The sequence below is a fragment of the Odontesthes bonariensis genome, chromosome 14 (assembly GCF_027942865.1).
Source record: "Odontesthes bonariensis isolate fOdoBon6 chromosome 14, fOdoBon6.hap1, whole genome shotgun sequence".
Taxonomy (NCBI): Eukaryota; Metazoa; Chordata; class Actinopteri; order Atheriniformes; family Atherinopsidae; genus Odontesthes; species Odontesthes bonariensis.
In genome coordinates, this window is record NC_134519.1 from 5,710,604 (window position 1) to 5,726,451 (window position 15,848).

The following is a 15,848-nucleotide window of genomic DNA, read 5'->3' on the forward strand; positions in this document are numbered from 1 at the left end:
GGGTAGGTTCACTTCCTGTTTTCAGAACAAAAGCACCAATTGTATGGTAATGGCTTTCCCTATGATAAAAGGCAACGGGTATTTTATTTTGTGAAAATAACCGGAAGTGCGTTGCTCACTGCGGCTAGCTTTAGTAGCGCCGAATTCGTGGGAACAAAATGGTAAATAGCCGGTATTTTGTCAGGTTTTCAACACGTTGGGGATCTAAACGACTACTTTCTCACCTGAAAATGTTTCAAATGTTGCTAAAGTTTACAGAGTTTAGAGCTTAAGAGAAATCAGCTTCAGGCCGGCTGATTTCGGCTCGGGCAGGAGCGAGATGCATTGTGGGTAAACGCTCTGCATACTGTCTGATCGATCAGTATGCAGTATGGAAATATGTAGTATGCAGTATGTAGTATGCAGTATGCAGTATGTAGTATGCAGTATGTAGTATGTAGTATGTAGTATGCAGTATGCAGTATGCAGTATGTAGTATGTAGTATGCAGTATGTAGTATGCAGTATGCAGTATGTAGTATGTAGTATGTAGTATGCAGTATGTAGTATGCGGTTTCGAACACAGCCTCAGATCGATTGAATGAGAGAAGTCAGCTGTGCTGCTGCAGGGTTGGAACCTGCAGCCACACCGGCCCTTTCACGAATCAGTTTGAGAACCCTGGATTAGAGGATGAGTGTATCACTAACAAATATAAATGCTTACCTTTTGTCTCGTTTTTAAGCCATCTTCACACATTTTATTCTTATGAGCACCAAACTACACCCAGAAATCTGTCTAAAAGGACTCAGAATGTTACAACACTTGAAGCACTCGGCACAGATTTAGACTGCTTTTGTCTCCGGGGTGTGAGACATGAACACAAGGACATCTTATTTTAAGGAAGTGTGACATTTGGGTTACATGAATGACTGATCTATCACCCACTGAAGTGTCATAAGACGCCGACTGCAGCCAGGAAGGACAGACAGAAAGGTTTCATCTTAAGAAATCAAAGGTTCTACGATTATTTTTCTGATTTAAGACCAAACAGCAGGTTGATTAAGATGATTAAAAGTAAAAAAGAAAGAAAAGGAAGCGCTTCAAAGGTGTCAAGAGAAGATGATGAGAGCTAACCGGGAGATATAAGAATCTGGGCAAGGTGTCATTCCTTCACAGTACCCGGTTTGCAACGACAAGGATACAAAATGCGACTCTTCACTGTCCCTGTAAAGCACAATATAGGTGATATTTGTATGTGCAACAGCAGAACCTCTCCTGTAAAAAAAAGGTCTTTGGAGCAACTTTTGCTTGAACCTTTAACTTGATGGTGATACGATCATCCATCTCAACGGGTTTCCATTTATTACGTCACGTATTTGCTCGGCTCAAAATCTGGACCAGCTGACCGAGATGGTATCAGCAAAATTTCAAATAAAAGGACGGTGCTTTTTTTCTTTTTTACAGCCAGTTTCATCCAAAACTGTGTGCACTACCTCCCCCCCAGAGCAGATCCGCTGTCCTCGACGTAGGTTACCATGGCGATCCAGCCAGATTGAAAGAGCACTGAAAAAAACTCGAAAACATAACCGATTTATCCGACTTCAGAGCACACCCTTCAGCTGTTTGTAAAATGGAAAAGGCCCAATGCTAAAACGCTGAAAGAGGGCACATCACCACCCATCTTGGCAGCGTTATCGGCAGCACTGACTCAACACCTTTGTTTGTACGCGGGGGACAAAGATAGCTTCGGTGGGCTTTGACCATAGCTCACTTTAACTGTGCGTGTAGATTACCTGAAAGAAGAGCGTTTAGCACCATCTGCATCAGGAATGGGTTCAGCAACAAGAAGACGAGACAGTTTGGGCCTAAAACAAAGCATATTTTTTTTAAACTTGAGTGAGAAAAAGAGATAAACGAGCTTCCGGTATGTTGTAATTACATAAAGCTGTACAAATAGCTTGATGCTAACAAGTTATTGCCGATGAAAGGTAAGGCTTCATGATAATTCATTGTCATTTTCGATGGACACGATGATTCTAAATTAACTCTTTCGGTGCCATTGACGTCTATAGACGTCAATTTAAAAAAAAACGCTGACTGCCAAAGACGTCTATAGACGTCAATTGCGTTTTTAACGGAGCGGGCTGGGGGACAATCTAGTGGAGTTTGTCACTAAATCTTAGGCTTGTAAACACTAAATAGAGAATATACTGGCAAAATTACCCGCAAGGTGGCAGCAGTGCCACTTTGCACAAAAAAAAAGCTCATTTTCTCCGTTTTTTTGGTCAAACAGCTGTTTTTGGTGAAACCAACCTATGTTCTACTGTCTAACACTAAAGGACTGAAAATGGTAGAAACAAAATTTTTTTTCCTGATGAAAGAAGAGAGTCTACTCTTTCGTTTGGTAATTTCGGGGTGTACATAGTCATAAGACACACTTTTCTGTGGGTCTTGGAAAATCAGTCAAAATACTGTAAAACACTTGGCAGTATGGGTCTCTCTGCACTGAAAATGGCTGGCAGCCAATGAGTTAATCAAACTCGACTTAACTGACGAATTACCAGAGATGGAGACTCGAGTCGCTGTGACTTGGACTCGAGTCGCTGTTTTGATGACTTGTGACTTGACAAAAAATAAAAGACTTGAGACTCGACTCGGACTTGGAAGTTAAAGACTCGGCACTTGACTTGAGATACGATGACTTGAATGACTTGAGTGTTATTCAGTTCATGTTTTCAGTTTGAATATAAAATTAATACATTAATAAAAAAATAACATGGATTACCCGGTAGGAGCGCAGGCTGAGAATGGCGTCATGATTGGATCCCTACCCTGTCAGTCAGCCATGCCCTCTCTACATACCTTAGTGTTTGTTGGAGAGAATAAACTCATATCAGATATGCATCAACATGTCAGCGGGACAGAGAGTCGTTGTCTTCGGCTTTCGTAATCACCATTTTGACGGCAAAAAGACGAATAGCACAGTGCAAGACATGCGGCATCAACATCTCTGACAGCCAGACGACAACTTCCAACTTTGTTCGTCATTTGAAGATCCATTCTGACCAGTAAGTGATGTCAAATTAGCTAATATTATCCTGTTAGCCTAGTCGGTAGTTAGCTAACGTTAGCTTGATATGATACGGGGTGGACAGGTTGGACACATTGGCCAATGATGTTTACTGACAGTTACTTATATCTTTGTGTTTTCACTTTATTAAGATCAGATTCTGCAGGTAAAATTGCAATAATAAGGTGACTTGACTTTGACTTGACTTGCTTGAGACTTGAACATGTGTGACTTGGTCCCATCTCTGCGAATGACCAACTTTACCCTGAAATCTTGGGTTCTCTGACATCTGTATCCATGCCACCGACCTGTTACGGTGGTTCTGGTGATGGCCATAAATCCACAGAGATTTGTGTGATCCATGGGTGATGTGAAAAAGTGAAAACGTGAAAACGTGAACGTTTCCCAGCAGCAACTTGAGATCAGTCACGTGCATCTGCCAGAATAAAATGAAAATCATCACGAATCAGCATCATAACAGGTAAACTTCCTTTGAAATGCCACTAACTTACTGCCTACACACTAAAACTATGACGAAAGGTGTATTTCTGCTGATATGAAGTGAAAACGATGATTTCTTTTCTGTCTGTTTGGCTGAAATCTGCTTTGTTGGCTCAAGCTTTGTAGGTAGAGATCCTCAGAGGTGAGCCATTCTTTCTTTTTTTAATCATATGAGCTCAAATAAAGTAGAGACTCAACTATGATGAGATGGTTTGGGCCACACCTTCGGCACACTGTACTTCGTGTCATGAGTCACGAAGCTCTTTGAGTTGACTGATGGGGACAGAGGACGAGGACAAATATGAAGGAGCAAAGCCTCGCCAAACAACAATGATTAATGTCTTTATCTCTTCCTCTTTCTCATCATCCACTTTGCAGGGAGGTAGGGGCAGTAAATCATTAACCTAATCTCACTGGTGGGATTTACACCTGTTCAAATGCCATTTGTCACTCATTAATTCCTTTCCCGTGTTTTTGCTCTGGCCACAACCGGGCCAGATAAGAAGCGATGGAACAGAAACAGGAGCAATAACATAAAGCTTCTAAATGCACATAAAACATTGTAAAAACAAGGAGAAATGCGTTGTAGCCTTTATTTTACAGGCGGATAGACGGGAGAGGAGGTAACATGCAGCAAAACCAACAGGATCAAACCCAGGACTCTGCAAAGGAAACCAGGTGCTTCACTGTTCCGGTTGGAGGACAAATCTTCTTCAAGCTAGCTACCCACAGTTCTTCCTGTCTAACTTAAAACAAATAAAATAAAAACAAACAATTATTAACCTACAAATAAACTCTGTAAATAACCACACAAAATATAAAGTAAACTAAGAATAAATTTGAACAAAATTCAAAGTAATGAAGATAAGGAGTAAATAGCTCCAACACCAGCATTTATTTTACTGCTCCCGACAACAATGGTTTGTATGCTGGGTGACAGCATAAACCGGTTGGCAATCAATGAAAGATACAAACTTTTGTCTCAGCTGCCTCTTCTGTCAAATCTTTGTCCATCAATCCACGTCAGAGTGAACATTTGAGATAAAGGCTGCAGACATGCAGTAATTACAGAAAGACAATGCTGTCAGACTACGAAGCGACGAGCTGAGCTCCGCTCAACGAGAACAAACCGGCGGTGACTTCTTATGGAAAACGAAGCGCTGAAAAGTTAAAAAGCGCCAAGTTAGACATTGAGGAAATGAAATCCCTTAAAAAGCTTGTCTTCTGGCTTCTGAGTTTTATGATATTTGGAGGATATTTCTGGAACTGTTGAGGGAGGTAGAATGAGATCATGAAAATTATTTAATTTGTTGTTGGGAGTGCAAGCTGCAACCTACATTTTGAATACTATTTTTTATTTATTATTATTATTTATATATGTGTTTATTTACTTATTTGTTTTTATTATTTTCATTATTTCATATTCATTACAGAGTAATTTGCTGACTAATTACTGCGGTTTAATGTATCTTTTTTGATCATTTAATTATTATTTTCTTTACTGCCATATATTTTGGATGTTTAAATTGTTGGATGTTGTTATAGAATAGAATAGAATAGAATAGAATAGAATAGAAAAATACTTTATTCATCCCCCAATGGGGGAAATTCATATTAGTCAAGTAGCTCAAAAAATTATTAATATTTACAATGATTGTATATTAACAACAACAATAATAATACCAATTCTAATGAAAATACTACTACTAACTAATAATAATAATAATAATAATAATAATAATAATAAATGACTAAATACATTTAAAAAAAATCAATCAATCAATTTGAGATTTTTTAACATGAAAAACCAATAAATATATGTTTAAAAAAAAAAAACTTGTCTTCTTTTATTTTACTGTCTTTCAGCTTTGGCCCAAAGCGTTTTATCACCTTAAGTAAAGCGTTCTGCATCTGAAAGGAAACTGTGAGACATGATCTCAGACCAAACAAGTGTTATCAGTCAGAGGCTGGAAGCATTAAGCAGCAATCAGAATGGTTTTTCCACTGCTTAGATTGATGGTTAAACAAACTTTTGTTTCTCATCTCAGGCCTAAAAAGCAGGGCCGAGAACGAGGGTTATTTTTCCGCTCTTGTACCATGAAGCTGCTCATTTGTCCCACTCTGTTTGTCACTTGGACGCCTGTCGTCTCTTTCTCTTTCGATGCGACGGCCTTTGAAGCCTCTGTGGGGAACCGTGCGAGCGCCGCTTTCAAAGCATCTGTGTCATTTAGCTCGCTGACTGTGAGCAGGTTCTTACCCTGCCTCCAGCTCTCAATCTTTCAAAAGCCAGGCGTTGTGGGGGAGGATCATAGGGAGATGGAGCGAGATGGAGGCAAGGCTTTGTGGAGGATCAGTGAGATCCTCCTGACGGGTGGGTACCATCAGTCAGGGGCCTTCGGGCCAGGAGGGCCTATTCCACCAGCACATCACTCTGTGGCTGTCAGGGACGATCTGTTTGGATGCTTGTCAGCAGACATTTCATGTGACCACCATCGGACATGTTTTAGGCTCAGAGGACAGGAAGAAGGAAGTCATGTAATACCCTACAGTATGTAACGGGCTTCAGAGAGAGACAGCTTCTGGTTTATTTATATATTTCCCTTCACTTGAAAGTGAAAATCAAATGTTTCCTAAATACAGAAAGCAGCATGATAATAAAGTCAAATTGTAGGAAAATGGTGTCATGTTTGACTGGCTGAAATCTGTGAGTGGACCCTCCTCTGTGGAGGGATGACGAATGGACCATCCTCTTTCTGAATCAGGGGTCTCAAACTGATCCGTGAAGGGGCCGGTTTTTGTTACAACCCTGCAGCAGAACAGCTGACTTCTCTCATTCAATCAACTGAACTGTCTCCACTGAAGGGCTGTGTTCGAAACAGCATACTGCATATTACATACTACATACTACATACTACATATTACATACTACATACTACATACTACATACTAAATACTACATACTACATACTTGCATACTGCATACTGATCGATCAGACAGTATGCAGACCGTTTACCCACAATGCATTGCGCTCCTGCCCGAGCCAAAATCAGCCAGCCTGAAGCTGATTTCTCTTAAGCTCTAAACTTTGTTAACTTTAGCAACATTTGAAACATTTTCAGGCGAGAAAGTAGTCGTTTAGATCCCCAACGTGTTGAAAACCTGACAAAATACCGGCTATTTACAATTTACAATCGTATCGATCCGATCAGATACGCTACATACAATCCGATACGATACAATCCGATACGATACAATCCGATACGCTACATGCGATCCGATCCGATCAGATACGCTACATACCATCCGATACTCTACATGCGATCCGATTCAACCGATACGATACAATCCGATACGAGTCGATACGATACGATTCAATATGATACGATCCGATACGCTACGCTACATACAATACGATCCGATACCCTACATACGACACGATTCAATCCGATACGATACGCTACATACGATATGATACGATACACTACATACGATACGATACGATACGATACGATACACTACATACGATCCGATCTGATCCGATACGATGTTAAAAATTAGAATTTGGGTGATAGCCAATAGTTGATGCCAACAATTTTTACCATTTTATTCTTCTTGTAAAAGCACAGAAACAACAGAATATGCAACATTAAAGAGAAATGATGGAACAGTGAGTATTTCAGTCTGTGAATGAGCACAAACTCTTTCATACAAACCAACCTTTATTATAACATGTCACATGACAAAAATCCTTTCTGTGTTCAGTCCATTAAACTGTTACCTATTCACCTACCTGCTTTCCGACCGGTGAGTGAGAGCAGCTGAGGGGAAAATCACAGGTGGCCTGAATGAAGGTGACGGCACAGCAACAGAAACTGTGGGAAACATAGCTAAACTAAATACTAGACCTGAACTAAAAAACTAAGGCATGAGATACACTTAAAACATGAAAAAAACTAAAAACTAAACAGGAACTAATAACATGGCAAAAACCCACAGACATGACATGATCATCTGCTAATTTATTTTACTTTGAAACACTGGGACCACGCCTGCTTTAAAAAATGATTTGGCCTCAAGGACACAAGAACTCGGCTGACGTGAAACAATATTGAGACAAATTACGTGTATCACAATAGATTAAGTTTGATGAATTACACTGCTGTGGTATTATTTATTAAAACACAGATCAGCTCTGTTCCTCTTTTAGATGCTGAGGTGAAAAACTGGGGGTCATTTGTTGGAGAGTTGGTGAAAAAAATGGGTCATACAGGGACCATAACAATAAGGATCATGTAGTCACAAATATATTGTTGCTACCCCTGACTGTCAACACCTTTTCTGGAGATAGTTAGAGACTTTTATAAAGTATTGCATGGTTTGGTGCCCATTAGATGTTTGGTATGACTCACATCCACTGTGACCTCAGGCGACCCCTGCCGCACTCTTACGCGGTCTGTTGGCGAGCATGACTAAAGCGTAGCTCTGATCTCACTTTCTCAGAGTCGATAGTCTGGAGCAGAATACCAGCTGATATCAGGTCTCCCACTTTTCTCAGTGCTTTTTAAAACACATTTATCCAGAAATGAGTTAAATCCAGATTGACAGATGGAAAAAATGTAATTTGTTCATGTTTCTGCATTGAGCAGACGCTTTTATCCAAAGCGACTTACAAATGAGGCTATAACATCACAGCTAACGTCAAAGCTAACAATAAGCAGAGGTGGGTAGTAACGAGTTACATTTACTTGAGTAAGTTTATGAAATAATTATACCTCTAGGAGTAGTTTTAAATCTCTATACTTTTTACTGTTACTTGAGTAGATGTGTGCAGCAGAAGCTGTCCTCTTACTCCGCTACATTAGGCTACAATGAGCTGGTTACTTTTCTTCTTACCTCTTTGGTATTCTACGCCTCATTATTTTTATCCCCCCGCGTACGCCTCATTTTAATGTTTTATTCTGACAGAGAGAGAGACTTCCACCAAAGGCTCTACCACCTGACTGTGTTCCACCAATCAGACGCAGCCGTGCAGTCTGGTCACGTGACCGTACTCGATCTCAGCGGCGGGACGGGTTAGCTTTAGCATTAGCAGTCGTAGCAAACAAAGAAAGAAACAGATGAAAAATGTCAGAACCAACGGTGGGAAATGAAGACGCAGACGAGGCCTCATACTGAAAGCATGTTTACCTTACAAAGAGTGAGAAACAGCAGCTACATTATGTGTCTTCTGTGGCAACCAAAACAAACGCACATTTCAGCAGAAACTCAACATCTAACTTGAGGAAACATGTAGCGCTAAGTTTCCTAAACTCGTTTTCCCCCCATGGATAGGTGAATGTTTGTTTTTTAGGTTACATATGGGTTACATATGTTTTAAACATTTCCTAAGTCTCTTTTATTTTTTATTGAAGTACTTGAATTTACCTGGATTATTTTAATTTAAGCTATTTTGTAATTAATTAATTAATTTTAATCTATTTTATCAATTGGATGAACTCTAATTTGCCTAAAGATGATTATTTAGTATTTTTGTCTGTCTGATTGAATGCTTGTGTTAACAAATAAATCAGACGTTACTCAACAGTTACTCAGTACTTGAGTAGTTTTTTCACCGAGCACTTTTTTACTCTTACTCAAGTAATTACTTGGATGACTACTTTTTACTTTTACTTGAGTCATATTATTCTGAAGTAACAGTACTTTCACTTGAGTGACGTAAGCGTTTGCAAGACCATTCAAAGAGATGGGAGCCGTTCCATTAAGCACTTTGTAGGCTAACATCAGTGACTAAGGGCAGCCGGTGGAGCTCAAAGAAAAGAGGGGATTTGCATCACTTTATCAACCCATCTTGTGTTTTATGATATTTCATTAAATCTGTTTGACTTTCTGTCCATTGTGTAGTTAATTGTGTGTTGTTTAATTTGTATTTTATGAACAAAGTCATTCAACTTCATCTCATTCTAACTCCAACATCATCATGAACAAACTGAATTATACGATTTATTCTGCTGAAACTGTTTGACTTTCTACAGAATGTTTACTTTTCTGGTTAGACTCCCAACTCTGAGGTTTTATAAAGCTTCGGTTAATTGTATTGGCTGTATTTATGCATATTTAATAAGATGGTCAAAGCCTAAATGTGATGGACATCATTGGGGAAACGGTGTTACTGTCACAGTGGCTGGCATAATGAAATGATTTTTAAAGAGACGCAAACATGTAAGAAGAAAAGACAGCTTGGATCATCATTATTCCAAAGCCACTGACAGATTACCTGAAGGAGTCGTTATGGAAATTAACTTTTTAATTTCATAAAGTGCCATTTGGCTGTGATGAAAGGGGGTTCATTAATGTGAGAGATGAAGAGCTGCGGTCCAAAATTAGATCTGAGGTGTTGACTCCAACTTATTACAGAATAATTGACTACACTTATCAAAGGCCTTTGGTGCGAGTCTGTGGTTAGGAAATATTAACTCCTTGAAACTGTGCGTTCAGGCCAGGTCAGAGGTCAGAGGTCAGGAATTCAATCTGCAGCCAAACAGCAGAAGACACAGTCAGTGAAGCTTTCTTTTTTAACTCCCAGCTGACAGTAAAAGGCAGTGTTTGAACTTTGTGGAGGAATTCTAACAGAGAGTTTTGTTATTGTTTAAACCGGGACCTTATTTCTGGCATAAAATACGTTCATCTACTCACCGATTACAGTTTGGTGAAAGTCGGCGTCCTTCTGAAGATATTTAGATCACTGGAGATCCGCTTATATCCAAATAACGGGAGAGAACAGGGCAGAGACAGTACGGCATTATCTGTCTTTATTTCACCAATACTTTAAGACCAATGGATGAATGAACGAATGAATGAACGTGTACTATTGCACTGTTAGTTAGTTTGTCGATTACGTCATCCCGGTAGACGTGTGTGTAGAAAGCCTCCTGATAGCCCCCGATAACAACAACACGGCAGCTCTGAGCTAACAGTGCAATAGTACGCCTTCATTCATTCATTGGTCTTAAAGTATTGGTGAAATAAAGACAGATAATTACGGAAGCCCAGAGCGGACGTGGTACATATAAACTTTTTTTTGATGGTTTTCTCGAGATAACGAGATATTTATGTCGTTATCTCGAGAAAACAATGATGGTTATCTCCACCAAACCTGGAGAAGGGTACGGAACTTTTACTCGGCCATTTTCATTTTAAAGTTCTTCCAGACGGCGGAGTCGACAGAACCAAAGTCATCTGTAAACACTGCCAAGTTGAATTGTCTTCTCAGCGTAGTAGTTCCAGTCTAAAATATCACTTAAAGGCAAAACACACAACTGATAGCAGCAAGTCATTCAAGGAAACAGACAGTGGAGCGAGGCTTCTACATAAAAACTACAGAAAGATGCTGATGTTAAAAGTGTGTTTGCACAACAAATGTTATGGCACTTTCATTCCTATGGCAGCACATTTAAAATAAAGCTAAATGCTAAAAGCTATACACTACTTTTGAATTAATTTTTGGATTCTGCGTACAAATGCGATTAATCGTGATTAATCAGGGAAATCATGTGTTTAATTAGATTAAACATTTTAATCGTTGCTCAGCCCTAGTTTTCACCCGTTCGGCCTCAGATCCTCTTTTCATCGTGTCTGCCTGAAAAACCTAAACAGATAAATCTACAGGAAACCGTATCACTGGCACACAAAGCAGAAAACGTACCTCAGCACAGAGTAAAATACGCTGTTTCTCCACTAAAAAAAACACCAGCTGTGTTACGGAAGTGTGCTTTTTCAATCATTTTCAGCCACAACTTGGAACAAGTGAAGCATGAGGGCATCCTTAAAATATTCAGCGTTTCCCGTGATCTCGCTCATGTTTCCCCCGTCTGCCTGGTTCTTGCATAATCTTACATAATGTGTTAAATATTTAAAGCAGGTTTAGCTTGAGTGCTTGTTTTGCCACAGAAGGAAACGAGGACGATGGTTGGATTCGCCCGAGCGGAAACGAACGGCGGTGGGAGAATACGAGGAGAGGTGGCTGTTGAAAGCAGTTCTCCCGTCTTTGAAGACGCACGCATCAGAACACGAACGCACGACACTGACCTGCTGTTGAAATTTAATTGAAACGTTGATTAAACCATTAAACCATCAAACTAAAGCCTGTGACAGCTGCACTGTTCTGAGTCATCACACCACTTATTCTGTGACAAAGTATTCATTCTGTTACACCGATTTAAACGTCTCGCACAGCTCTGGGTGTCCATCCAGCCATTACTTTTTTCCCAGATTCTTAAGGCGAGACACGGCAGCAAAAACAGTGATTTTTCATCATATGCAGGGGTCAATTTTGAGATTTTGGGCCAGTCTACTCCTTCAATATGTGTTCTTTCAACCTGCTATAAAGAAAATGTTGAAAACATAAATTAAAACGTTTATTTCATCACATTTTGTTTACTCGCGGCAGTACGTTTCGCCCAAATTTACCAAAATAAATTCCCCTATTTAAATCTTTAAATGCCGTTTTCTCAAAATCAGTTTTTTGTATTTTTCCAGTATCAATATCTCAGCCTATGGAGCACCTACTAACACCAAACCTTCCAGTTATACACTTAGCAGTATTCTGAAGATATTTACAGAAGGATTTGTTGATAAATCATTCCTGGCCTGATTTATGTGACATTATAATCAAAAAATATGGCGATAATTGATGTTTTTTAGGCTATGGGCAGTATTTTGATTTCCTAGGAAATTAAAGCAGATATCCTGAAATCCCTCTGTAATTTTCTTTTCATTTAGTGTGTAAACAAAATTTGTGTGCACCTGGCTTTATCATATTTTCATATATCATATGTAAAAATCAGCCGCGGCTATTCAGCGACAACACGGGAAGCCGGGCAGCCTCTCCCATTCTCTGGTGAAATTGCTACATCTTCAATGTTAAATTGACGATAAAACAGTTAATCACAAAACACAAGATATGCCCAATACTGCAATTACTTTCATAACTACAACATGTTGTCCTGTAGCTTAATGAAGTGATTTGTTCTGAAATCGCCGCCGTTCACTGAGGAAATCGGGCAGCCCTCGGCTTCAGGAGGGGGCGGGAGAGTCAAGGTTTTTTCTACAATTCTAGGTCATCATTGGCTAAATCGACAATAACTCATCACTTCCGAGGCTGCTCGGCGTCTCTGGGGGTAGATTAGACGTGGGCGTGTCAATATGAGGGGCTGTGTCGTGATGATTGGAGTTAGTGTTTGTCCATCATGAGAGATTCTGTGGCAGCTGAATTTTTAAGCGTGGAGAAGTACGCTGGAACTTCAGTCCCAAAGCGGATACCAAAGAGACTGGTTGTCTGTGAAAGTGCTGTAATACTTTTAGTTGTTTCTTTCCAGAATTCATGCTGCCCATTCACAAATGTTACCTTTTTTAAGAATACTTACCACCACCATCAAACTCTAAGTATTCATTATGACAGGGAAAAATGCTCCACAGATTCTGATCCAGCCATTTACAGGCCTTATCCTCTGTGTACACCAAGAGTGACCTACGCTACCTGAGCGCCGGAAATCATTATTTCTCTATGTAGGGTGAGCTACCTGGGCTACCAGAGCGCATTCCAGTGATTAAACTCAAGCTAATGTTATGGTAATGAGCTATGACGCGTTTCGGCGAAAACCAATGACAATCCACAGATTGTAGGGGTCCGACAATCCGCGGGGTTCGCGGAAACAGACGTGTAAACTTTGGTTCCTATCTAAACAATAGTCGTTTAATCCTGAGACTGTTGCAATTGCCGTGTCGAGTGCTTCAATACAATAGTGTAGTAACCCCACGCATACCTTTCTCACTGCAATTAAGTTTTATTTCGGATTTATTTCGGATTTTATTTCGAATTTAGTTTATTTTCACAGCTGCCTCTGCTATTCCTGCTCTTCTCAGGTGTACCTAATGTTGTTTTATATAATTTGTAACACAAATTGTAAATAACAACACGTTTATTCGTGTCCCTGCCCTCTCTTTCCTCATGTTTTTTTTCGCGGGGGTGCTGCACCGCCGCGGGGCCTTTAAGAATTGAACATTCTAAATGTGACGTCACGAGCTACCAAAGCTAACAAAGCAAATTCTCAAGCGAAGCTTCTCCAGCGACCTCCGCTACCAGGCAGCGTAGGTCGCTCTTGGTGTACACGCAGCATTAGATTCCATCATACTTGATTTTGGCCTTGCTGTGTGAATTTTCAAAGTCTATACCTTCTTTCTGTGTATTTGCTGGGCATACTTTTCATACTAGGCACAGCTATGTTATAACTAATTCTTTTTAACTTTGCTATCTTCTGCTTTGGGATGGCACGAGCCACTACAACCCTGAACGCGTAATATGGGCTTCCCCTGTTTTAAAAGTCAGCAGCCGCCACTGGTAAGAATGATCAGATTAGGCTAAATTATTATGGAGGACGACAGAGGCTCCAAGAAGAGGAAAGGGGGAGCGGAGAAAATCCTCGACAAAAAGCAAAAAGCCCTTCAGGCCGAAGCTGCCAAATGTTTTAAAATAGACAATTTGTTTGCTGCTGCCAGTTGTAGTGCCGCTAGTGTTAGTGCAAGTGGAAGTAGCCACCGCAGCTATGACAAAAACGTTGCTGGAGATGTCACCCCAGGGCCAACTGAAGAAAGATATTGTGTCGGGTTGGAGGATGAGCAGGAACACGAAGAGGTCGAGGGCAAGGAGATGAAGGACATTTTAGGACCTAAAGGTGACGTTCATGCTAGCACTTTATTTTACTGATGCAATACGGCACTTTTTATTGATTTTGACTGTAGAGACTTCATTAAGCGTTATTGTAGTTAAATGTTTGGCTGTTTTTCAGGTGCTGCAACAACACGACTCTCATTGAGCTTAATAATGTGTGTTTGTCATCTATGGGGGAAACAGGAATTTTGGTAGTTTTTTTTTTTTGGGGGGGGGGGGGATTGCCAGGGCCGATTTTTTTCCCCAGTCCGACCCTGGATCTATCTTCCGTAAATATATGCAAATGTGCGCATATATAATGAGATAATGCCTAATTTGCATAGTGAAACATACAAATTTCTCAAACTTGTAATACATGTTTTTCATACTTATTTTGAGTAATCAACAGAGGAAGTTTCATGGTGATATATTTTATTTTAAAATATTACCCTATTCATCTGTAGTGTCTCGCATTAAATGAGAACATTTTCTTACATTTTTCAGGTTTTGGCTGTCGGTACTTGTGCTTTGTCTCGTCCATGCATTCATCTCCAGGAGGCTCCATTACTGTAACGTTTGTTACAATGTCGAAGTTAAAAATGAGGAAATCACTGTTGGAAGTGGTGAAATTCAGGATAGATTTAGGAAAAGACTGTTTCTGTTTAGCTGTTTCAGCTTCACAGTTTTGGTGTTCATCACGCTGACTGGTAATAAGTAACAACGTGCACCTGTTCATGCTGCTTTGTACTCAGCCTCATTGAGGAAAAACAACCACAAATAAAAAAATCATAATGTTAAATTGTGTTTGATACGGAAGCCCGGAGCGGACGTGATACGCATAAACTTTTTTCTGATGGTTTTCTCGAGATAATGACATAATTATCTTAATTATGTCAGTGTTGGTGGTTGAGAAGGACACGGATGAGGATATTCAAAAAAAGCAAAGTAGATTTATTTCTCAAAAACAAAGTACCAAAAGAAAGCGCGGCTGAGTCGGATACAAAAACCTAAACTGTGGAATGATTATTTAAAAGAACAAAACAAAACACTTGGCATATCATGGGAAAAAAACAGTTAACTGTGGCGTGGCGTGGCGTGGCGTGGCGTGGCGTGGCGTGGCGTGGCGTGGATGGTGACGGGGAAGGATCTCACAAAAAATGAAAGGGAACCTGGAAACTAAATACTGTGGAGGGTGATTAGGGATTGAGTGCAGCTGATGGGGAAAACACAGGTGAGAACTAAACTAAGACATGATCTAAAACGTGAAAAACCCAGCATGACCTAAACATAGTCCCATGACAAATTATCTTATCATAATCATTAGTTTTCAATAAAAGGGGGTAAAGATGGGTAAACCTTTGCCAGAAATACATATAAACACATATAAACAGGGGCGGACTGGGGAGAAAAAGTGGCCTCAAAAACCATCGGTAAATGAACTCGTTAGCTCGAGAAAACGATCATTGTTTTCTCGAGATAACGACATAATTATCTTGTTATCTAGACAAAACCATCAAAAAAAAGTTTACACGTACCACGAACGCTCTGGGCTTCCGTAGTTTGATGCCTAAACCTAAGCGACTGAAAGCAGA